Source organism: Equus caballus, chromosome 1, assembly GCF_041296265.1.
Source record: "Equus caballus isolate H_3958 breed thoroughbred chromosome 1, TB-T2T, whole genome shotgun sequence".
Lineage (NCBI taxonomy): Eukaryota > Metazoa > Chordata > Mammalia > Perissodactyla > Equidae > Equus > Equus caballus.
In genome coordinates, this window is record NC_091684.1 from 103851572 (window position 1) to 103876562 (window position 24991).

Genomic DNA, 24991 nt, shown 5'->3' on the forward strand with positions numbered 1-24991 from the left:
AAACTGACTTCTTCCACAGTCGGGAGGGAAGTAACTGAACCTCTGCCAACAGAACTGATTTATTTGCATTTGTCTGTGGACAAGAATTATTTGCATCCTATCAGGTACCTACAACCTACAGAGTTGTAAACTAGCTCCCAGGCGAGCACAGGTGCAGAGCCTCTCCGAGCCGGATCAGAACCCAGCAGGTTGTTGCTCTTAAGGACTCAGAGCTTTTCTTTGAAGCACCCATTTTCCCTTCTACCTGTAAATTCATCTTCATTCTTTGTAGTGCCTATGTCATCAAGATTTTCAATTTATTACTATATGATTATACATAGTTTTCTCTTGTAATTAGGAAAAATCCCTGTTATTACGTATCATTTTAAATGTGTTCTTTCTAAATTAAACTTGTAAGATGTTTGACTATTTTATTGATAGTTTCAAAAAACCAGCACTTGGGAGTTTTATCCTTCTTTGTACTTTACTTGAGGTTGCCACTTTTCCTCATTAGCTATTGGAAAAAACAAACCACCTCATTCAATCGTGAGGAATGTGAATCAACAGACGGTATGTGGCACTGTCATCCCTTTGCACTACAGATTGCAGTTACATTTATAGCTCAGTAGTGTTTCTAGGGCCATACCTATCACAGTAATGTGACATTTTATTTTTTAAAAATTATTAGTGCATACTCATGTTAAAGAGAGAAAACTGGGCTTTGAATGTTGTGCCTTTAAAGTATGAGTAGCTCATTCCTGTTTAGCTAAGTGGTTTGGTTGGTTTTTTTGGTGTTTTTTTTTTTTTTTTTGAGGAAGATTAGCTAATATCTGCCACCAATCCTCCTCTTTTTGCTGAGGAAGACTGGCCCTGAGCTAACATCCATGCCCATGTTCCTCTACTACTTTATATGTGGGATGCCTGCGACAGCATGGCTTGTCAAGCAGTGCATGGGTCTGCACCCAGGATCCGAACCAGTGAACCTCCGGCCACCAAAACAGAATGTGCAAACTTAACTGCTGCACCAGCAGGCCAGCCCCAGTGGTTTGGGTTTTTTGTTGTTGAATTGTAGGAGTTTTTCTGTATATTCTGGATATTAATCCTTTATTGGATATATGATTTGAAAATATTTTCTTCCATTCTGTGAGTTGCCTCTTCTCTCTGTTGATAGTGTTCTTTGATGCACAAAAGTTTTAAATTTTGACAAAGCCCAATTTGTTATTTTTCTTTGTTGCCTCTGCTTTTGGTGTCACACCTGAGAATCCTTTGCCAAATCGAAGGTCATGAAGAATTACCCCTGTGTTTTCTTTCAAGAATTTTATGGTTTTAGCTCTTACATGTTCAAGTCTTTGATCCATTTAGTGTTGATATTGTATATGGTATGAAGTAGGGAGTCCAACTTGATTCTTTTGCATGTGGAAGTCAAGTTGTCCCAGCATCATCTATTAAAGAGACTATTCTTTCCCTATTGAATCGACTTAGCACTCATGTCAAAAATCAGTAGCCATAGGGGCCAGCCCGGTAGCATAGTTGTTAAGTTCATGCACTCTGCTTTGGTGGCTCGGGGTTCACAGGTTCGGATCCTGGGAGTGGACCTAGCACCGCTCATCAAGCCATGCTCTGTGGCAGCATCCCACATAAAAAGAAAAAAGAGGAAGACTGGCAACAGATGTTAGCTCAGGGCCAATCTTCCTCAAAAAAAAAAAAAAAATCAGTAGCCATAAATGTATAATAGCCATAAACTCTATTCTCAAACAGAATTGAGAATAGAACTCCCAGTTCTACTCCATTGGTCTGTGAGTCTATACTTACACCAGTATCTCAGTGTTTTGATTACCGTAGCTTTGTAGTAAGCTTTGAAGTGTGAGTCCTCCAACTTTGTTCTTTTTCAAAATCTTTTTGGCTGTTTGGGCTGTATAAATTTGCTAGGGCTGCCATAACAAGATCGCACAGACTGGGTGACTTAAACAGAAATTTATTTTTTATGGTTCTGGAGGCTTGAAGTCCAAGATCAAGGTGTCAGCAGGTTTGGTTTCTTCTAAGGCCGCTCTCCTTGGCTTGCAGATGGCCGCCTTCTTGCTGTGTCCTCTGTGGTCTTTTCTCTTTCTATGCCCATCCCTGGTCTGTCTCTATCCAAATTTCCTCTTCTTAAAAGGACACCAGTCACATTAGATTAGGGCTCACCCTAACAGCCTCATTGTAATATAATCACCTCTTTAAAGTCCTTATTTCCTAATCCAGTCTCATTCTGAGGTACTGGGGGTCAAGGCTTCAACATATGAATTTAGAGGAGTACAATTCATCCTCTAATATGGACTCCATGCAATTCCATTTGAATTTGAGGGTCAGCTTTTCCGTTTCTGCAAAAAAGACCATTGAAATTTTGATAAGAGTTGCACCGAATTTGTAGATGGCTTTGGGTAGTATTGACATCTTGATAATATTAAGTCTCCTAATCCATGAGCATGGGATGTCTTTCCATTTATTTAGGTCTTCTTTAATTCCTTTTAAGAATGTTTTGTAATTTTCAGGGAACAAGTCTTTCACTCCTGGGTTAAATTTATTCCCAGGTATTTTATTCTTTTCTATTGTGATACGGTGAGATAAGAAATATATATTTGGTCTTCATCCCCAGTTCTTGGCACAAAAGCTTCTAAAACCCTTGGAATTTCCTGGTAGGGGTGAAAGGACCATCTTTTGTTATTCACAATAAGCCCCCTTTTCAACCATCCCTGAGTTTATGCTAATGAGGTGGCTCTTGGTGAGCTCATAGATAGCTCCAGGATGGGAGCTGGTTGCTAGAAGAAGCAACCATGTGATTAGAGGGCTGGGATGTTCAGCCCCACCTCTTGATCTCTGGGGAAGGGAGAGGGGCTGGAGATTGAGTTAATCACCAATAGCCAATGATTTAATCAATAGTGCATACATAATTGAACCTCCATAAAAACTCTAAGCAATAAGATTTAGAGAGCTGGGTTGGTGAATGTGTGTCAGGAGGGTGGCACATGCCAAACTCCTTGGAAACAGAAGCTCCTATGCTCAGGACCCTTCTAGACCTCACCCTGTGTACCTCTTCATCTGCCTGTTCCTTTGTATCCTTTATAATAAACCGGTAAGAGTAGCTTTTCCTTGGGTTCTGTGAGCTGTTATAGGAAATTATTGAACCTGAAGAGGGGGTCATGGGACCCCCTCCAATTTGTAGCCAAGTCAGATATAAGTGTGGGTAACGTGGGGACCCACTACTTGTGATTGGTGTCTGAAGTAGGGGACAGTCTTGTGAGACTGAGCTCTTAACCTGTGGGGTCTGTGCTAACTCTAGGTAGTTAGTGTCAATATTGACTTAAATTGTTGGACACTCAGTTGGTGTCTACAGAGAACTGGAGAACTGCTTGGTGTGGAAAACCCACACATAGGTGTTATTGTAAATGGAACTGCTTTCTTAATTTCCTTTTCTAGTTGTTCATTAGTGGCGTATAGAAACACAACTGATTTTTTTTTTTTAAGATTTAATTTTTTCATTTTTCTCCCCAAAGCCCCCTGGTACATAGTTGTATATTCTTCGTTGTGGATCCTTCTAGTTGTGGCATGTGGGACGCTGCCTCAGCGTGGTCTGATGAGCAGTGCCATGTCCGCGCCCAGGATTCGAACCAACGAAACACTGGGCCGCCTGCAGCGGAGCGCACGAACCTAACCACTCGGCCTCGGGGCCAGCCCCTACAACTGATTTTTGTGTGATGACCTTGTACTTTGCAATTTTGCTGAATTTGTTTATCAGCTCTGGTAGTTTTCTTGTGCATTCCTTGGGGTTTTCTATGTATAGGATCATGTCATCTGGCAATAGAGAGAGTTTAACTTCCTCATTACCAATTTAGATACCTTTTATTTCTTTTTCTTGTCTAATTGCTCTGGCTAGAACTTGTAGTACAATGTTAAATAGCAGTGGTGAAAGCAGGCATTCTTGTCTGATTTGTGAAATTACAGGGAGAGCTTTCAATCTTTCATCATGTAGCGTGATGTTAGCTGTGGGTTTTCCATAAATGTCCTTTGTCATATTGAGGAATCTTCCCTATATTCCTAGTTTTCTGAAAGTTTTTCTCATGAAAGAATTTTGGCTTTTGTAAATGCCTTTCCTGTGTCAATTGAGATGATTGTGCGGTTTGTTTTCCTTCCTTCTACTGTGATATATTACATTGATTGGTTTTCTTATGTTGAACCACCCTTGCATTCCTGTTATAAATGCCACTTTGTCATGGTATAAATCCTGTTAAAGTGCTGATGGCCTTGGTTTGCTACTACTTTGTTAAGGATCCTTGCATTGATATTCAGAAGGGATACTGATTTATAATTTTTTGTTTGTGATGTCTTAATATGGCTTTGGTGACAGGGAAATGCTGACCTTATAAAAATGAGTTGGGAAGTGATTTCTCCTCTTCTGTTTTTTGGAAGAGTTTGAGAAGGACCGGTGTTAATTTTTCTTTAAATGTTTGGTAGCATTACCAATGAATCCATGTGGTCCTAGATTTTTCTTTGGGAAGTTTTTGATGACTAATTCAATGTTTTTACTTGATACAGGTCTAGTGAGATTTTCTGTTTCTTCTTTAGTCAATTAGGTAATTTGTGTGTTTCTAGGAATTTGTCCATTTGATCTAGGTTATCCAATTTTTGGCATACAATTGTTCATAGAGTTCTCTCTTTTCCTGTTTGTTTGCTAATGCCCTCACTTTCATTTCTGATTTTAGTTATTTGCATCTTTTCTCTGTTTTTTTGTGTCAGTCTTGGGTTGACCTTAAACAAATAACCAATTATTTCTCCACTAAAATTTGGTTTATTCAGGATCAGCAAAGAATTGCAATTCAGGGTCTGCAACCATGGCAAGGAACGTGCAGTCCTGAGCAGCAAATGGAAGGAGAACCTCCTTTATGGAGGGGAAGAGGAAGTTGGGAGGGCTATTGTAAACAATGAGTCAACTGGAGGAAACTGAGACACCAGAATGTAGTGGCTTTTCATTGGCTGAGCTGTGACAGCCTCTCATTGGCTGAGCTTCTTGCTGGTTAAGTCTTTCTTCTTGTTGGTCTCTGCTATCAACATAGGGCATAAGAGCTCCTCTTTTTGGCCTCCTGACTCCATTTTAATGAGATTTCTGTTTATTAATTTCCACATTTTTCCCTTTGTTCAAGATCTTTCTCTGAAAGCATCACTGATCAAGAGTCAGATTTTTCCAGTTTCAGCAGCCTTTTGTCCCTTGATGCCAGGAAGGACCTTTCCTGGGTGTCATGTCCCATGTCAGAGGGAAGGTGTACAGACTGGAAACCTATTATGGACACATCTGAGTAAAAGGAGCAGTAGGAGGGAGAATGTTCAGGCCTTTTTATCTTCTAAAGTCCATTTATCATCAAGTTCATAGGCATGGGAGATCATCTGAAGTGTTATCTCATCATCAAAGATTTGACAAACAGAATTCCAACAGACCTGGTCCAGCCATCTTGAGACAGCTGCCTCATCAGATGTCGTCCGCTTCAATTCCAGGCAATCTTTACTTTAAGTCACCAGATGATGTGCAGGTCCACTCAGGCCTTGGTGCTTCGTTCAGGTGCATCATGTGAATCCAAGAGTCTGGTCCCTGGAGTTTTGCAGCATAGGGGTTAGTTAGCAGTACCTCATGGGGCCTTTCCAGCGAGGCTGAAGAGGGTCCTTCTGGAGGTGTCTTCTCCCATAGATGAAATCTCCAGGTTGCAAGGTGCGATGCTTAAGGTCTTCGTCTCCCTGGAGCGCACTGTGAAAAGTGCTCCACCAACACGTGGTTGTTTTCAATAGAAGCAATTAAGCCTTCACAATACTGGAGTGTATCTCCTTTTATCAGCTGTGGGTCAAAAGAGGCAGGAGCCAAATGGATTGCGTGCCCTGTGACTCTCTCAAAGGGTTAGAGTGTATGAGTTCCAGAGGGGGTGGATCTGAGATTTAGAAGAGCAAATAGCAGTGCTTTTGCCCAAGGTATTTGGAGGGTTTCTAAATTTTGCCAATTGAGTCTTAATAATGCCATTAGTGCATTCGACTAAACCAGAGGATTGAGGGTGGTAAGCACAGTGGAAGTGCTGTAAATCCAGCCAAACAGCACAGGCTTGTCAAAGTACCTCACTGGTAAATGGGTTCCTCAATCACTGTCACGCTCAAGAGAGTGTCCCAGAAGAGGCAGTAGCCTGTCTGCAAGGGAAGGCTTCAGTCCAGTGAGGAAACATGCGGACCGTGACTACAACATTTTTATATCCCTGGGATGGGAAGTTGTATGAAATCCATCTGCAAAACCTCAAACTGTCCATCAGGCAGTTTAAAATGTCTGGGAGCGGCAGGAACAGACTTCGCTGGATTATATTTTGGAGAAGTGGGACAAGTGAGGTAGGAACTTTTTGCAGCTTTGTTAATATTTCCCAACCAATACTGATTCATGAATGCTTTCACTTTGTCAGTAGACCAATGGTTAGATACATGTACAGTGGTTAGGAGTGGGAATTTTAGAATCTTAGGTAGGACTGGGTTGTTATTTGGTCCAAACCAGAGCTTTCTCTTTTCATCAAACAAACAATTGTTGAATTTCCAATCCTGTTTTTCCTTTTCTGAGCCCAATTGTTAGGCTTCTCTAGACAGTTTTTATAAGTTATCATGTGGGGAAATATCCCTTTGGACTATGACCGAGTTGTGTCTGTTGTTGGTTCCTTTAAGGAACGCATTCCTTGCAGAAATATCTGCAAGGTGATTTCTGTTAGCTTCGAGAGTCAAGTTAGAATGCCCTGAGATCTTAATAATAGCTAAAGCAACAGGTAAAAGTATAGCATCCAATAATTCCTGAACATAGGGGCCATTTTTAATTTTATTTCCACTGGAAGTAAGGAAGCCATGTTGCTTCCACAACATTACACAATCATGAGCTACTCTGAAAGCATATCTACTATCAGTATAAGTATTGGCACTTCTGCCCTCGGCTAAAGTACAAGCCCGTGTAAGAGGACAGAACTTAGCCTGTTGGGCTGAAGTAGCCACAGGTAAAGGTGCTGCCTCAGCAATATCAAAGGAGTGGCAATAGCATGCCCAGCACAGTATTTGCCATTGCCACTCTTTAATAAGAACCATCAGTGAACCACGAGAAGTCGGCGTTACCCAAAGGAGTTTCCTGCAGATCATCGTGAGGAGTCAGGGGTGACCTGTCCGTGTTACGTAGTCGTGAGGGACTTCGTCGGTAACGGAGGGGCGAAGGGTCGCAGGGTTGAGGTTATTACAACATAAAGGAGTTACGTGAGGAGCGGTTAACAGAAGGTTTCACAGGAGCTGAGGTGGCTGACTGGAATAGGTTGAGTGTGTGGGAATTCAGAGGGGCTTCCACAGCATGAGGTACAAAGACGGTTAACGGGGGTCCCACAATGCTTTTCTCGGTGGCCTGAACCAAAAGGGCAGAGGCAGTAAGGGCATTAAGGCAAGGGGCGTAGCTCTGTGCCACAGGGGCCAGTTGCTGGCTATGACAGCCTACGGGTCAATGGTGGTCCCCATGTTTTTGGGTGAGTACCCCAAGGGCATTCCCTTCCTTTTCATACACAAAAAAGAAAAAGGGGATCTGATAATTGGGATGTCCACGGCAGGTGGGTTCATCAAACTCTCCACTAGGGCCTTAAAGCCTGTCATCGTGTTCTTCTCATAAAACTGGGCCGGGATTGTTATTCTTTAGTAAAACATACCGAGGTTTGGCCATAAGAGAGAAATTTGGAATCCAGTTTCAGCAATAACCAACTAGCTTGAGAAAACCTCGCAGTTGGCGCTTTGTTTTGGGTTTGGGGAAACTCATGACACCATGAAGCCAATCTGGATCTGGGGGGAGCCCTTGTCCTGATATCAGATGCCCTAAATATCGAACCTGGGTTTGGGCAAACTGCACTTTCTCTTTGACCACTTTACGTCCCTCTAAGGCTAAAAGCTCTAGCAAGTGGATGCTGCCTTCCTGTGAGGGGGCCTGGGAGGGAGAGCAAAGCAGCAAATCATCCACATGTTGCAACCAAGTAGAACCCCCAGGGAGCTTTACATCATAGAGACCAGCCTTTGGGATTTGTGAGAAATAAGAGGGGCTCTCAGTACAGCCCTGAGAGATTCCCATCCAGGTGAATTGTCGTCCTTCCCAAGTGAAGGCAAAGAGGTACTGACCAGCTTCGGCAACTGGAATGCGAAAGAATGCACTTCATTACCGTAAAGAATTTGCTCCAGTGGGAGGGGATGGTAGTAGCGTATGAGGGTTAGGAACCAACAGGGCGTCGAGGGATAACGTGTTGTTTATTGCTCAGAGGTCCTGGACAAACCTCCATTCTCAGCCCCGGGGTTTCCTCAGAGGTAAAATAGGAGCGTTACAGGGATTAGCACAGAGGATAATGAGGCCTCGAGCCCTGTAATCCTCTATTATGGACTGTACACCTGCAAGGGCTTCTTTCCTTACAGGATGTTGATGAATTCCAGGGAGAGGTTTTGGGGGAATCTGTTTGAGTCTGGATGGGAGGTGTCCTGCGAGTTTTAACATATCAGCTGGAGATGTCGCCCAAGAGGAGGGTGGTAACTGATTCAACAGGGACAGATGATCAGTGTTTCCAGGATCAGCTCTAGAACTGTCAGAGACGGAGCAAATAAAGGATGTCAGAAAGTCACTTGGTGGGCTGTTTTGATGGCTACTGTCAAATTCTAGAATTATTTCCCCCTTTCAGGAGAAAGAATTCTGACACAATACTTTTCTAAGAAGTCTCAGCCTGATAAATGAGTAGAGGCGGAGGAACTAAGGAAAAAAGGGTGTGTGTGTCTCAAAGGACCTAAACAAGAGGGAATAGGTTCGTACAGGAGCCTGTTGAGGTTTATTAGAAATCCCCAATATGTGAACTGCTTTCGTTTTCCGAGGCGGGGCTGCTTTAGAGTAGTGGGGCTGAGCACCAAGAGTGTGGGTTGAGTGTCAATTAGGACAAAAAGAGATTCACCCCAATCTGGAGAAGGTTTTCTCCAGGCCGACTAAGAGGGAGGATTGGGAAGAACCCCTGCATTTCCTTGGAGCCCCATCCTTGAGAATTTGGAGGACATTGGAAAGGCTGGTTAGAGGGCTGGAGGCACTTAAAGCACTTACATTTGTAACAATCTCTTTCCTAACGTCGTGGCTCTGCAATAATAGCAGAAATTAGGAGGTTTTTGGTTTTCTTTTGGGGCCTTCATTTGCTGGAGTTGAAGATTAAGGATTGTAGCCGTCTTTCTTTCGGTGACTCACCTGGAATGCGAGAGAGCTGGTTTGTCAGATTAACTAAATCTGGAGTGGACACAGTCTCCCATTCCATCCTGGGCATTTTTACTAGAAGGGAAAAAAGGTCCCCATCCAGCCATTAACAAACATAAGCTAAAAGCTACTGGAGTGGAACCAACATCGGAAGGGAGACCAGAATTTTCTTTAAAAACAATCTGAAGTCGATTGTAATCGTCATGAGCAGGTTTATCAGGAGTTTTGTGCACAAGCCTGAATTTTGTTCAGGCTTTGGAAAAGCCCTGGTAACTGCCCGAAGAAGTTGTCTAGCGATGGCTACAGCCTGATCATACAACAGGTCAGCTACTTGGTCTCCTGGCTATGATTCTAGAAACCTTTCAGGATTTTCTGATCTAGCAGTTTTCATTCAAGCTGGGCCTGGCCTTCACCAACAAGCATATGAACTGGCTGATATAAGTCAGAGAAACCAGGTTGATAAGGGTGAAGGACTGTATTAAATTCCTCAGCAAAAGTCTGAGGATCTTCAGTTACTTTGGAAACATCTTTGACTATGGTTTGCAGTTCAGCTTTAGTCCAGGGAGTGTAAGAAATTAAGGGTGTAGCCTTCGCGTCCTCAGAAGGCTTAATTCTAAAGGACAAGTTCTGGGACCTGCCCAGTGGCGCAGTGGTTAAGTGTGCACGTTCCGCTTCAGCAGCCCGGGCTTCGTGGGTTCGGATCCTGGTTGCGGACATGGCACCGCTTGGCAAGCCATGCTGTGGCAAGCGTCCCACGGATAAAGTGGAGGAAGATGGGCATGGATGTTAGCTCAGCGCAAGTCTTCCTCAGCAAAAAGAGGAGGATTGGCGGCAGATGTTAGCTCAGGGCTAATCTTCCTCAAAATAAATAAATAAATAAAGGGACAAGTTCTGACAGGTTCAGAGGAAGAGAGAGTGGGGAGAGGTTCAGGGAAAAGGTGCAGTTTGGCGAGAGAGGTAGTGTGGGGGAAGTGAGGGTGTGGAGGCGGTGTGGGTGGTATAGAAGGGAAGGAGGAAGATGGCGCCTGAGCGCGAGGAGCCGGGAAAGAAGAACACGAGGCTTCACAAGCCATTTTACCCTTTAATGATTTGTTTGCCTCAATCTTAAAATTTTATTTTGCAAAGAGGCGATTTTAGACTCCTGGTAATGCCTGGAAGCCTCAAAATACCAGTTGAAACAGGCGTTCCGTTCAGTCTTGGAAATTACAGAGCTGTGGTTGTCAATTTGTTTTTAAGAAAAGTAATTTTGGGGCCGGCCCCATGGCCGAGTTGTTAAGTTCGCGCACCTCACTTCAGCGGCCCAGGGTTTTGCCGGTTCGGATCCTGGGTGTGGACATGGCACCACTCATCAAGTCACACTGACAGGGCATCCTACATGCCACAAGTAGAAGGACACACAACTAAAAATGCACAACTATGTACCAGAAGGGCTTTGGGGAGAAAAAGAAAAAATTAAAAAATTTTAAAAAAATTAAAAAGAAAAGTAATTTTGGGGGCGTTCACCAGTTCCCCATAAGGGCCGCTGGTATTCTAAGTTATGTTAAGTCAGTCCATTCAGTTAGAATTGTGCATGAGGAATGACCAAGTTTTTAAACATAAAATTGTCTAGGGTCCCTGTAGGGGAGCACCCTCAAAATCTTTAGATAACTGGGATCCCATTGCTTAGAGGTTTTTCTCTAGAGTGATGGAATAATTCTCAACAGCTCAAACAGCTTGCAACTCCAACAGTCTGAACAGCTCAAACAGGCTGTAGGCTTAATCCCAGCCAGTTCCAGCAGGAGCAGTCTGATTCGTCAGGTGGACTGAAGGTTGAGTCAGCGTAGCTCCTGGAACAGTCTGCCCCCAGAGGAGTCAGGCCAATGTGCCAGCTCAGTTCTGAGAAGGAACAGTTGGGTTCCAAAGGCTTAGCATAATTTTGGTAGAAACAGCCTGATTTCAAAAGAATCAGGCTGAAGTGCCAACCAAGTACTCACAGACAAACAAGGCCTTAACCAGAAAAGGACGAAGCCTTAAAATAGATCTTGAATAAAGCCCGGACAGCCTCAAAGGCAAAGAGGGCGGACGCTGAGATCCAGGAGAAAAGACTTACCCTCCAACTCCAGGGCCAGCGAGAAAAGCAGCGAGCTCAGTGGGCTCTGTGGTGGGTGCCGCACCTGTTTGCTCACCAGCCTCAGAGTGTCTTCTCTGGATAGCTGTAACCGGCCGCCAAAGGTTGACCTTAAACAAATAGACAATCGATTATTTCTCCAGCAAAAATGGATTTATTCAGGATCAGCAAACAATTGGAATTTGGGGTCTGCAACCATGGTAAGCCACATGCAGGTCCTGAAGCAGCAAGGGAAGGAGAAACTCGTTTATAGAAGGGAGGAGGAAGTTGGGAGGGCTGTTGTTAACAGAGTCCACTGAAGAAACTGGGAGTTCCAAGTGTAGTGGCTTTTCATTGGTGAGTTGTGACAAGTCCTCATTGGCTGAGCTTCTTGCTGGTCAAGAAGAGGAAGACTTTCTTCTTCCTCTTGGTCTCTTCTCTCCACACAGGGCATGCGGGCTCCCCCTTTGGGCCTCCTGACTCCGTTTTAATGAGGTTTCTGCTTATAATTTCCACCAAGCTAAGATTGGTAAAAATTGATCTTTTCAAAGAATGAACTTTTGGTTTCATTGATTCTTGCTGTTTTCCATTCTCTATTTGCTTCTGCTCTAATCTTTCTTTCTTTCTTTCTTTCTTTCTTTCTTTCTTTCTTTCTTTCTGTTAACTTTGAGTTTAGTTTGCTCTTCTTTTTCTAGCTCCTTAAGGTGTAAAGTTAGGTTATTGACTTGAGATCTTTCTTCTTTTTTTTACATTGTTATTTATAGGTATAAATTTTTCCTCTGAGCACTGCCTTTGCTTGCTGCATCCTATAAATTTTGGTATGTTGTGTTTTCATTTTCATTCACCGCTAAGTATTTTGAACTGAGGCAAACTTCCAAGCCCCTACTGAACCCCTGGGCTGTACTGCCCCTAAGGAGGAGTGATCAGAGACTTTCAGCTGCAAGTAACAGTCAAAGAAAAGTCACAGTGTTCTGCACTGTATTTAGGTTACAGGAATCCGGTGGACAGATGTGTCAGTGAACCTTTACAGTGAAATTGTGTTCTCCCCCAGGAGCTCCAGGACCTGTTTATAGCTGTGGAAAACATCAGGTCCAAGAAGGGAAGCCAGGGAGCTCACTACTCAATCTACTTACTCAATGATACAATTTGTCATCTCTCCTTCATTTTCATGCTCGCCAGTTTTTGGTATTTTTGTACTTTTCTAGGACAAGGTTTTACCAACTTTGAAACTAAAGCGTAAAGGGTCTCAATGTGTACATAAGAATATATTAAAAAAGACTTTTAGAGCACAAGGATGGATTCTAGCTGTTTTGTTTTTGTTAAACCTTGGCTGTGAGGAGCTAGGGAGTGAGAAAGTATGTATGTCTGGATGGATGGATGAATGAATGGATGAATATAAATATATAAAATAATATATTTATTCATAAAAGTGCAATTTGATTTAGGACTTTAAGCTAACAAACCCAGCTAGCAAAGCAAATTACAGGTTAAAACTATTTTCTTTTTAAAGGGAAATGAATTTATTTTTTGTTTTTAATTTTTAAATTATTTTAAATTATTTGAACAGGTAGCACATTCAATGGTTCACAATTCAAAAGGTGCAAATGAGTTTACAGTGAGCCATCTCCATCCAGCTCTTGTCCTCGAGCCTTCTGATTCCCCTCTCTGCATGGAACCCTGTTGTCACTTTCTTGTATGTCCTGGACATGTTACATGTACATGTGGTGGGTTTTAACGTGTGTCCACACATTATTTAATGTCCCCTCCCTTCAAGAGGTGAAGCTTGCATTCTTCCTCCTGAGTATGAGCTGGACTTAGAGACTCACTTACAACTAATAAAATGTGACAGAAGTGACTGTGTAACTTCCAAGACTAGGTCATAAAAATATTATGTGACTTCCTCCTTGGTCTCTCTAGGATCACTTGCTCTCTCTTGGATCACTTGCTCCGGGGAAGCCAGCTGCCATGTTGTGAAGACACTTAGGAGGCCTTTTGAGAAGTCTACCTGGTGAGGAACTGAGGCCTCCGGGCAACAGTAATGTAAGAAAGACATCTGGGAAGAGGACCCTACAGCCCCAGTGAAGCCCCAGATGACTGTAGCCTGGACAACATCTTATTTTTTTAAATTGAAATATAATTCACATATCATAAAATTTGTCCTTTTAAAATATAAATATACTGGTTTCTAGTAAATTCACAAGATTATGCAACCATAACTACTATATAATTCCAGGACATGCTCATCACCCCCAAAAGAAGCCTCATACCTGTTCTCTCCCAATTCACTCCCCATTCTCCCACCCTCAGCCCCTGCCAACCACTAATCTACTTCTAGTTCTTATGGGTTTGCCTGGAAACTTCATGTAAATGGAATCGTATGATATGTGGCCTTTTCTGTCTGGCTCTTTCACGTAGCATAATGTCTTCAAGGTTCATCCGTGTTGTAGCAGGTATCAGTACTTCATTCCTTTGTATGGAGGAATAATATTCCATTGTATGGATAATACCACATTGTGTTTATATATTCATCAGTTTATAAACATTTGGTTGTTTCATTTTTTACCTATTGTGAATAATGCAGCTATGAACATATATTAAAGTTTTTGTGTGGGCATATGTTTCTACTTCTCTTGGGTGTGCAACTGTTGGGTCATGTGGTAATTTGATGTTTAACTTTTTGAAGAATTGCCAAACTGATTTCAAAGTGAGCGCACCATTTTATATTCCCACCAGCAATGTATGAGGGTTCCAATTTCTCCACGTTCTCAGTAAAACTTATCAATTGCCTTTTTTTGATGAAGCCATACTAGTGTGTGTGAAGTGGTATCTTATTGTGGTTTTGCTTTGCATTTCCCTGATGATTAATGATGTTGAGCATCTTTTCATGTGTTTATTGACCATTCGTATATATTCTTTGAAGAAATGTCTATTCAAATCCTTTGCTCATTTTAAAATTGGGTTATTTATCTTTTTTATTGTTGAGTTGTAAGAGTTCTTTATATATGCTGGATACTAGACCATTATCAGATATATGATTCGCAAATATTTTCTCCCATTCTGTCATTTGTCTTTCCATGTCCCTGATAGTGTCCTTTGAAGCACAAAGATTTTAATTCTGATACAATCAAATTTATCTATTTTTCCTTTGGTTGATTGTGCTTTAAGTGTCATATCTAAGAAATCATTGCCTAATCCAAGGTCACTATGATTTACACCTATGTTTTCTTCTAAAAGTTTTGTAGTTTTAGCTCTCACATTTAGGTCCTTAATCCATTTTGTGTTAATTTTTGTATATAGTGTGAGGTAGGGGTCCAACTTCATTCTTTTGCATGTGGATATCCAGTTATCTCAGCCCCATTCTTTTCCCCATTGAATGGTCTTGGCACCCTTGTAGAAAATGAGTTAACCATAAATGTAAGGGTTTATTTCTGGACTCTCAATTCTATTCCATTAATCTATATGTCTGTCCTTATGCCAGGACCACACAGGCTTGATTACTGTAGCTTTGCAGAAAGTTTTGAAATCAGGAAGTGTATATCTTCAACTTGGTTCTTCTTTTTCAACATTGTTTTGGCTGTTCAGGGTCTGTAGGATCAGCTTGTCAATTACTGCCAAAAAGGCAGCTGAGCTTTTAATAGGAATTGCACTGAATCCATAGATCTATTTGTGGACTTTATTAGTTTCTTAGGGCTGCCATTGCAAAGTACCACAAACTGGGTGCCTTAAAGCAATAGAAATTCATTGTCTCAGTTCTGGAGACTAGAAGTCTGCAATCAAGGCATCTTCAGGGCCATGTTTCCTCTTAAACCTTTTGGTGAATCCTTCCTTGCCTCTTCCTAGTGTCTAGTGGTTTGCTAGCAATCTTTGGTATTCATTGGCTTGTAGATGCATGAATCCAATCCTCTATCTTCACGTGGTGTTCTCCTCTGTCTTCATATGGCATCTTCTTAGAATGCACCAGTCATATTGAATTGGGGGCCCGCCCTACTCCAGTGTGACCTCATCTCAACTAATTACATATGCAAATGACTTATTCCAAATAAGGTCACATTCTGAGGTACTTGGTTAAGACTTCAACATATCTTTTTGGGGAGGACATGATTCAACCCATAACAGGGACTATTGCCATCCTAACAATATTAAAGCATCCAATCCGTGAACATGCATTATTTTTCAATTTATTTAATTTCTTCAAGTGATTTTTTTAGTTTTCAGTGCACAAGTCTTACACTTCTTTATTCCTAAGTATTTTTATTCTTTTTGATACTATTGTAAATGGAATTGTTTTCTTAATTTCACTCCTTGATTGATCCTTAGTAATATACAGAAATAGACTTAATTTTTATATATTGGTCTTGTATCCTGCAACCTTGCTACATTTATTAGCTCTGATAGGTTTGTGTGTGTGTGTGTGTCTTTGTGTGTATTTCTTAGGATTTTCTATATACAAGATCACATTATCTGAAAATAGACATAATTTTACTTTTTCCTTTCCAATCTGGAAGCCTTTTATTTCATTTTCTGACCTAATTGCCCAGGCAAGTACCTCCAGTACATTGCCTCAGGACAACATTGCCTCAGTACCATGTTAAATACAAGTAGTGAGGAGCAGACATTCTTGTGTTGTTCCTGATCTCAGAAGGAAAGTTTCTAGTCTTTCACCATTAAATATGATGTCGGCTGTGGGTTTTTCATGCTGCCTCTTAAGTTGAGGAAGTTCCCTTCTATTCCTGGTTTATTAGTGTTTTTATGATGAAAGAATGTTGAATTTTGTCAAATGCTTTTCCTGTGCTTATTGAGGTAATCATGTGGTTTTATTCTCTATTCTACCAAAATGTGTTACATTGATTGATTTTCATATGTTAAACTAATCTTGCATTCCTGAGATAAATCCTACTTGGTTATGGTGAATCATCCTTTTTCTGTGTTGCCACATTCAGTTTGCTAGTATTTTGTAGAGGTTTTTTGTGTCCATATTCATAAATGATATTGGTTTGCAGTTTTATTGTGATGTCTTTGTCTGGGGTTGATATCAGGGAATACTGGCCTCACAAATGAGTTGGGAAATGTTCCTTCTATTTTTAGTCTTATATAGTCTATTAAATAGTCTTCTATTTTTAGGAAGAGTTTCAGAAGGATTGGGGTTAATTGTTTTTTAAATGTTTGGTAGAATTAATTTGTTGATGAAATTGTCTGGTCCTGAGCTTTTCTCTGTGGGAAATTTTTTGATTACTAATTCTATCTCTGCTTGTTATAGGTCTGTTCAACTTTTCTATTTCTTACTGAGTCAGTTTCATTGAATCTTTCTAGGAAGTTGTACATTTCACCTAGTTATCTAATGTGCTGGCATACAGTTATTCATAGTATTACTTTATAATTCTTTTTATTTCTGTAAGGTTGGTAGTGATGTGCCCCTATCTTTCATTCATGACTTTAGCAGTTTAAGTCTTTTTCTCTTTTTTATTAGTCAGTCTAGCCCAAAGTTTTTCAATTTGTTCATCTTTCAAAGAATCAACTTCTGGTCTCACTGGTTTTCTCTATAGTTTTCTATTTTTTATGCTTCATTTATTTCTGCTACAACCTTTTTTGTTAAAGATTGGCACCTGAGCTAACATCTGTTGCCAATCTTCTTTTTTTTCTCTTCTTCTCCCTGAAGCCCCTCAGTACACAGCTGTATATTCTAGTTGTAGGTCCTTCTGGTTCTGCTATGTGGGATGCCGCCTCAGCATGGCCTGACGAGTGGTGCTAGGTCCATCCCCAGGATATGAACCAGTGAAACCCTGGGCCGCTGAAACGGAGCATGCGAACTGAACCACTTGGCCACGGAGCCAGTCCCTATTTCTGCTATAATTTTTATTATTTTCTTCCTAACGTTTGCTTTGGTTTAGTTTGTACTTTCACTAACTTGTTATTGATTTGGGTTCTGCCTTCTTTCTTAATGTATAATTTACAGCTATAAATTTTTCTGTAAGCACTGCTTTCACTACATTCCATAAATTTTAGTCTGTTATGTTTTTATTTTCATTCATCTCAAAGTATTTTCTAATTTCCCTGTGACTTACTCATTGATCTGTTGGTGATGTAGGATTGTGTTAATTTCCACATATTTGTGAATTTCTAAATTATCCTTTGTTATTGATTTCTAATTTCATTCCACTTTGATCAGAGAACATACTTTGTATGAGTTCAATTCTTTTAAACTTATTGAGACTTATATTATGGCCTGTTTTGTGGTCTATCCTACAAATGCTCCATGTGCACTAGGGAGAAATGTGTATTCTTCTGTTGTTGGATGCGATGTTCTATAGATGTCTTTTAAGTGTCATTGGCTTATAGTGTTGTTCAAATCTTCGATTTCCTTGTTGACCTTCCATCTACTTATTCTATCCATAATTGAAAGTGGGATGTTGAAGATTCCAACAATAACTGTTAAACTGTCCAATGCTCCATTCTGTCAGTTTTTGCTTCATGTATTCTGGTGCTCTTTTATTAGGTACAGACAGGCACACCTCATTTTATTGCACTTCCCAGATACTGAGTTTTTTACAAGACCCTCCACCAGCAAAAAAGATTACGACTTGCTGAAGATCACTCAGATGATGGTTAGCATTTTTTAGCAATAAAATATTTTTTAATTAAGGTATGTACATTGACTTTTTAGACACAATGCTACTGCACACTTAATAGACTGCAGTATAATGTAAACATAACTTTTATATGCACTAGGAAGCCAAAAAAATTCACATGACTCGTTTTACTGTGATAGTTGCTTTATTGCAGTGGTCCAGAAGCAAACACGCAATATCTCTGAGGTATGCCTGTATATGTTTATAACTGTTGTATCTTCTTGATAGATTGTCCCTTTTATCATTATAAAATGTCCTTCTTTGTCCTTAGTAACAATTTCTATTTTAAGGTCTATTTTGTTTGTTATCACTATAGCCACTTCAGTTCTCTTTCAGTCATTGTCTGAATGATATATCTTTTTCCATCCTTTTAGTTTCAGTCTGTTTGCATCTAAATCTAAAGTGTGTCTCTTGTAGACAGCCTATAGTTTGATTGTTTTTAAAAATTCATTATGACAGTCTCCACCTTTATTGCAGTGTTTAATCCATTTATGTTGAGTGTAATTCCTGATAAGGTAGGATTTATGCCTGCCTTTTTGCTGCTTGTTTCCTGTATGTCTTCCGTCTTTTTTGTTCCTCTGTTTCTCCATGACTGCCTTCTTTTGGGTTAAATTCTCTAGGGTACCATTTTAATTGCCTTGTCATTTCTCTTATTATATATATTTTGAGTTATTTTCTTAGTGGTTGTTCTGGGTATCTTAACTTGTAATAATCTAGTTCAGATTAATACCAACTTTATTTCAATAATACATGAAATTTTGCTCCTGTATGGTTCTGTTTCTTCCTTCCTATGTGTTGTCATTATCATCCACATGAAATCCTTATATATTGGGGACCATCCACATCCCATTGCTGTATCATCTCACTGCCTTCTGGCCTCCGTTATTTATAAGGAGAAATCGGCTGTTAATCTTCTTGAGGATCTTTTACACATGATATGTGATAACTGGCTTCTCTCTTGCGGCTTTTAAGATTCTCTCTTTTTCTCTGGCTTTCAACAGTTTGATTATGATGTGTCTTGGTATGGCTTTCTTTTAGGAGTTCACTGAACTTCTTGGACATGCAGATTAATGTTTTTCAACAAATTTTGGAAATTTTCTGCCACCGTGTCTTCAAATACAGTCGTATGTCACTTAACGATGGGGATACATTCTGAGAAATACATTATTAGGTGATTTGGTCATTGTGTGAACATCATAGAGTGTACTTACACAAACTTAGATGGTATAGCCTGCTACACACCTAGCCTATATGGTACTATCTTATGGGACCACTGTTGTATATGTGGTCCATCATTGACTGAAACGTCGTTATGTGGCACTTGACTGTATTCTTTTTGCCCCTTTTTCTTCCTCCTCTTCTTCTAGGATTCCCATTATGCATATGTTGGTACACTTGATGCTGTCCCAGAGGTCTTTGAGGTTTTGTTCAGTTTTCTTTATTCTTTTCTCGTTCTGTTCCTCAAGATTGGGTAATCCCAACTGACCAGTCTTCAAGGTCACTGATTCCTTCTTCCACCTGCTGAAATCTGTTATTAGACCCTTCTAGCGAATTTTTCATCTCAGTTATACTTTTCAACTCTAGAATTTCTATTTGGTTCTTTTTTTTATTTATAATTTCCATCTCTTTGTTGATAGTCTCTTTTTGGTAAGACATTGTTTTTATACTTTCCTTGAGTTCAGATATTGTTTCCTTTAGTTCATTGAACATACTTTAAATAGCTGATTTAAAGTCTTTGTCTGGTCTTCCTCAGGAACCATTTCTATTGATTTTTTTTCCTTTGCATAGATCACACTTTTTTGTTTCTTTGCATGTCTTGTAATATTTTGTTGAAAACTGGAATTTAAATTAATATAAGATGGCAATTCTGGAAATCAGATTCTTCCCTCATCCCCAAAGGTTTGTGTAGTTGCTGGAGTTGTTTGTTTAGTGACTTTTCTGCACTAGTTCTATAAAGTCTGGATTCTTTTTGTGTGTGTCCGCTGAAGTCTCTGTTCCGTTAGATTAGTGGTCAGCTAATGGCTGGTCAGAGATTTCCTTAATGCCTAGAACCAGTAAATCTCCATCCTTGCCAAAGGGTTCTGTGTGCTTGTTGTGGCATGCCTCCAGAACTCAGCCAGGCACTTAACAACTCTGCCTTAGACTTCACTTTCTGCTTGTATGAGCCTCAATGTCAGCCAGAGGTGAGAGGGCCTATCAACTCTTTTCTGAACATGCACACATACCTTAGCCTTCTAGATTCTCAGGAATATGTCAGAGATTTTCAAAGCCCTTATGGACCTCTTCCCTAGTTTTACCTTTAAGCTGTTTGGTCAGCCTATTGTTTGCCCCAATTGTTATCCACTGCCTCCAGCAGCCACAAAGTCAAACAACTGCATCTAAATGTCTTTACCAACACCCCCAGGGAAAAGGTTTTTCACATTGGACATGCTCCAAGTCTAGTCAAATAAAAAGTCTTGCAAGTGCAGTCTTCCAGGGAGCCACCAGATGGGTCACATAATGACACTTTGTGGGGATGAGGCTTTCAAAGAGCTCGAGCTCTGATTCGGCCCCTCCTGTTGTCTGCCAGGCTACTGTTTTTCACTGTGGTTGTGGTTGTTGGTTTTCAAGGCTATCACAGAGCGGGATGGGGAGGGGATGGGAATAGGACAAGTTAAATTGCCACAAAGCTCACTGTTCTTATTGCGATCTAGCCATTTTTATGGATTAAAACTCCCCAGTTATTGCTGCAACGTTTTGGTTAATTTCCAGGGTCCTGAAAAGTTGATTCTGATATTTTTTGCCAGGTTTCTTATTGTCTTTATGAAGGAGCAAGTTTTTAGAGCTCCTTACACCACCATTTTCACTGATGTCATGCCCTGACCAATATCTGGACTATAAGCACACGAGAGACACTAAACCAGAACCACCCCACTAAGCCGCTCCCAAACTGCTGACCTACAGATACTGAGATAATAAACGTTGGTTATTTTATGTTACCAAGTGTTTGAGGAATTTGCTATGCAGCAGTAGATTACTAATACCATATGCAAAAGATACACGTTTCTCCCCTTTCTGATACATATTAAAGCAAACTATACACAGTGCTCTGTGCTTTCTTCACTTAGTTTATACTGGTTTCTTTCCCATTATGGGTGCCAAAGAGCCTTCTCATTCCTTTTTTTCTGGCTCTTTGAGATTCTGTTGTGCATGTATTTGACCAATAACTTTTGATGGATATACATCTCCACTCACTTAATGGTGTATATTAAGATTATATCCAGTCTTCTGCTCTTTCAAACAATTCTTGGATGAAGAGCCTTGTTTATGTAATACTTCTCTCGTGGGTAGCAAACTCCCATTTCTAATTTTGCGTTTTCCCTCTAAAAATTGGGCTTGTGCATTTTGTTTCTGTCGAAACAGAAACCCTGAATGAATCCAGTGGAAACCACAAGGATAGGCTATCATCTTACTGCACAGCAAGTCCAGAGGTTGGAGGGTTCCAGGGCTAGTTGATTCAGCAGCTCAGTAATAACACTGAAAATCCAAGTTTCTTCCATCGTTCAGCCCTGTCATTGTTGGAGGCGGCTCCATCCTTGGGCTGAGAGCAATATGGCTGTTGCAGTTCCAAATGTCACAACTAGACCCCAGCCCAGTTAGAGGGAGAAGACACTGTCTCTTCCTGTGGCTCTCTGGTGGGAGTGAGAACTTTATTCAGAATTGTCCCTGCAGACTTCTTTTTGCGGCTTATTGAGCAGAATAGGGTCATGTGTCTGTCCGTTCCTGGAGCAGTCACTGGTGGGTACGGGGTCATCATCTGTTGGGAGTGTCAGTGAAGCAGAGATAGTGGCCTTCCTGCAGGCAATGAGGGTCAACATTAAACCTGACCTTGGAGCTTTAAGAGTCTTGATATCACGGTACAAGTACAGAATTTAGTCAAAAGTATCTAGACTACCTTACAGAGTATCCCACAGGAGAAATTTTCTCAAATCTCTAGTAAGAAAAGCCTTCTAGACAACTGGCTGATTTTGTTATTATCATTATTGAACTGATCTTGTTCTGTTTCTACTTTTGCAGCTAGGAAACTCCCAGCTAAATCTGCTGCCCACTCGTAGCAATTATGGGACGCTGTGGCACGTTTTATCCTTGTATTAGCTTGTTTTCTCCTCATTTTTAAACTTGTGTGAAATTCTGGAAACTATATGTTCTTGGAATGGAGCATATTAAAAATATTTTTAATTTTCAAAAGTTAATCTTAAGGGAGACTTGAGTCTTCACTCTTCATAAAGTAATTTGGAAGGAAAATCATCATTTTCCCTTTGGGGGCTCCATGCCACCTTCGGGCAGCGGTCTTCAACCAGGTCTGTGGCCAAATTGCTAGGTACTTTGGGGAGATCTGAGCTGAATGATGAAGTAAGAAACTCATGCCTCGTGTGGGGCCAGTCTGTCCAGCCAGAAGGAAACTTATTTTTAATATCTGAAAATCCTCAGATAAATTCTTAAACCATTACTTATTTTTAGAAACACTGTACAACCTGTCCTGCCGTTCGTGTAATTTGCACTCAGGCCTCTTTTCTCTCTTGGTGACCACAACCACCAGGCCCAGCTGCCTGGACCTGCCCCAGGGTGCCTCCTGCATTGTTCTCAGCCTGCAGTGTTGTTTTTGGCCCCTGAGTTAATGCTATTACTTCCTGACGGCTGAGTGTGTTTCCTCGTTTTCTAGATTAAATAGGACCTATTTCATGGGACAAGAATAGGGCCTTCCAGCTGGGGTTTGAAGCTTTGGTGAAATGGGGGTGAGCGGAAATGGGAAGGAAGGGTGGCTTGTGAAAACAACTTGTTGCAGGGCCCCCCATTTTGCAGAGAAGGCATCAGACCACGCTCCTCAAACATCAGTGCGCACAGGGCCCTTCAAAGCAGATGGCTGACATGCTGGTTTGGGGGAGCAGGTCTGTGCGCCCGAGAGGCTGCGGGTCCAGCCAGCGCCTGGTGATGCCCATCCGCTGGTCGCTGACCCTACTTGGAGAGGTGAGGGGCCGTGGGCTTGTTTTCTCACGCACATTCCTCTTTCTCTGGTTATGCGAGACCGTGTCAGTGGAGTGAGAGCGCACATGCCGGTTCCTAACTTGCTGAAACTTCCTCTTTTCATAGCAGGATAAGACAAATTGTTCAAAGTTTATTCAGCTTCTTCCTGAGCTTGCTGTGAGCTGCTGGTTTTAATAATTCCTTTCCCCATTGTTTCTGATCCCAATCCTTGGGGAAAAGGTTTCCTTGTGACTCAGAAGCCAGCTCTTCCACATCCAGTGATTTCTTTGAAGAAAATGGGAGAGCAAAACTGCTTCCCACCCTTCTCTGACCTTTCCCTCTCCTTTCTGGAAAGGCTCAGCTCAAGAGAGGTGGGCAGACGAACTTTCATCTTTTTCCAGATTGGTAACTCTTGCTTCTGTTTAAAGTTTCACGTTGGGGCCTCTCTCAGTTCCCAAGGGGCACGCTAGACACGCCAGCCGAGCTCGCTTGCCACTGTCCTTCCCAGGAGGGAGATCGGAGTCCTCTGTGAGGCTTCGCAGCCAGGAGGTGGAAAGTCTGGAGCATTCGTTGCTCCTCATCTGGGGCTGCCACGTGGGCCCCAGCAGCTGTCCCCTCCCCGCCTCGCCCTTGACTACTTGTGTCATGTCCACAGAGCTAAACGGCACAGGCTTCACTACGGAGTCCAGGGTCCATTTCCAGTTGGCTCCTGTCCTTGGGTGTCCACAGGCCCTCAGACTCAGTCCATTCAAATCTGAACTGGTCGTCTGCCCTCTTGAGTCTGTCCTGTCCCCAGGTCTCCTAGTTACATGTGACTCACATCACCTTCTCAGTCATTCAGGTTTTAAACCTCAAGACCTTCTACTTGCAAAAGTAATCAAATGTATCGTTTGGGAAAACCTGGAAAAGCGCAAGGCAGACAATAAAGCCCCAGTGATCCCAGCCTCCAGAGAAAACCACTGTAAACGTTCGCGTGTCTTTCTTTCTAGTCTTTTTTCCTAATCACATTTATCTTCCTCCTTCTCCCCAAATGGGTCATTCCATGTATACTGTTCTCCTATTTTTTAATAACTATGTTAATAATATAGCCTCGAGGTTGTCCATTTCATTGAATGATTTTTCTAAATCGTTAGTTTTAGCGGGTGCCAAGAACTCCATTTTGGAATCACACTGAACTTTTCTTCTTAACAGTCATCTATTGTCAGGGAGTTTGGTTGTTTCCAACTTCTTAACCTTATAAACAGCTGCAGTGAGCGCCCATCAGACTCCTGTGTGGTCCGCACCTTGCTGACGGTCATTTGAATTAGTGCTGTCTTCCAGCTCAACATCCCTCACCACCCCCCTCCCCCGAGCCCTGGCCCAGGGGAGATTGTCTTTTATGTAGATGAAATTGCAGTTTGTTTGTTTTTTTAATGAACTCTGGGTTTTATGTCATGCCTGTTCCACTGAGAGATGATAAAGACATTTTCTTCACAGTTTATTCTAATATTTTTATGTTTAATTTGGGCCGGCCCCTTGGCTGAGTGGTTAAGTTCGTTCACTCCACTTCTGTGGCCCAGGATTTTGCCGTTCGGATCCTGGGCATGGATGTGGCAGCGCTCATCAGGCCACGCTGAGGTGGCATCCCACATAGCAGAGCTAGAAGGAACTACAACTATGTACTAGGGGGCTTTGGGGAGAAGAAAAAGAAAAAAAAAGATTGGCAACAGATGTTAGCTCAGGTGCCAATCTTAAAAAATAAATAAATAAAGCTTGGCACATTAAGAATTCATTTCTCAGATAGCTACCTAGTCATCCCGACACCATTTATTGAATAGATCCATCTTTCCTCCAGGGCTGTGAAATAGCACCTTTATCCGTACACTGGATTCCTGCGTTTTGATCTATTTCTGGCTCTATTCACTTCTTTTTGCTCATCTAAACGAGGGTCACTGTTTTAATCATGGCAGCCTTATAATATGTTTTCATATCTTGGGCTAGGCCTCTCATTATTCTTTTTTCAGAATGTTCCTG

General features: G+C 41.4%; 1 long non-coding RNA gene across 1 annotated transcript; it reads left to right on the plus strand.

Annotated features, from left to right (window-relative positions):
* Positions 1-11039: 11039 nt before the first annotated feature.
* LOC111775138 (uncharacterized) lies at positions 11040-13962 on the plus strand. Its single transcript, XR_011424214.1, has 2 exons — positions 11040-11569; positions 13266-13962. It is a non-coding gene; the product is annotated as an uncharacterized lncRNA (long non-coding RNA).
* Positions 13963-24991: the final 11029 nt, after the last annotated feature.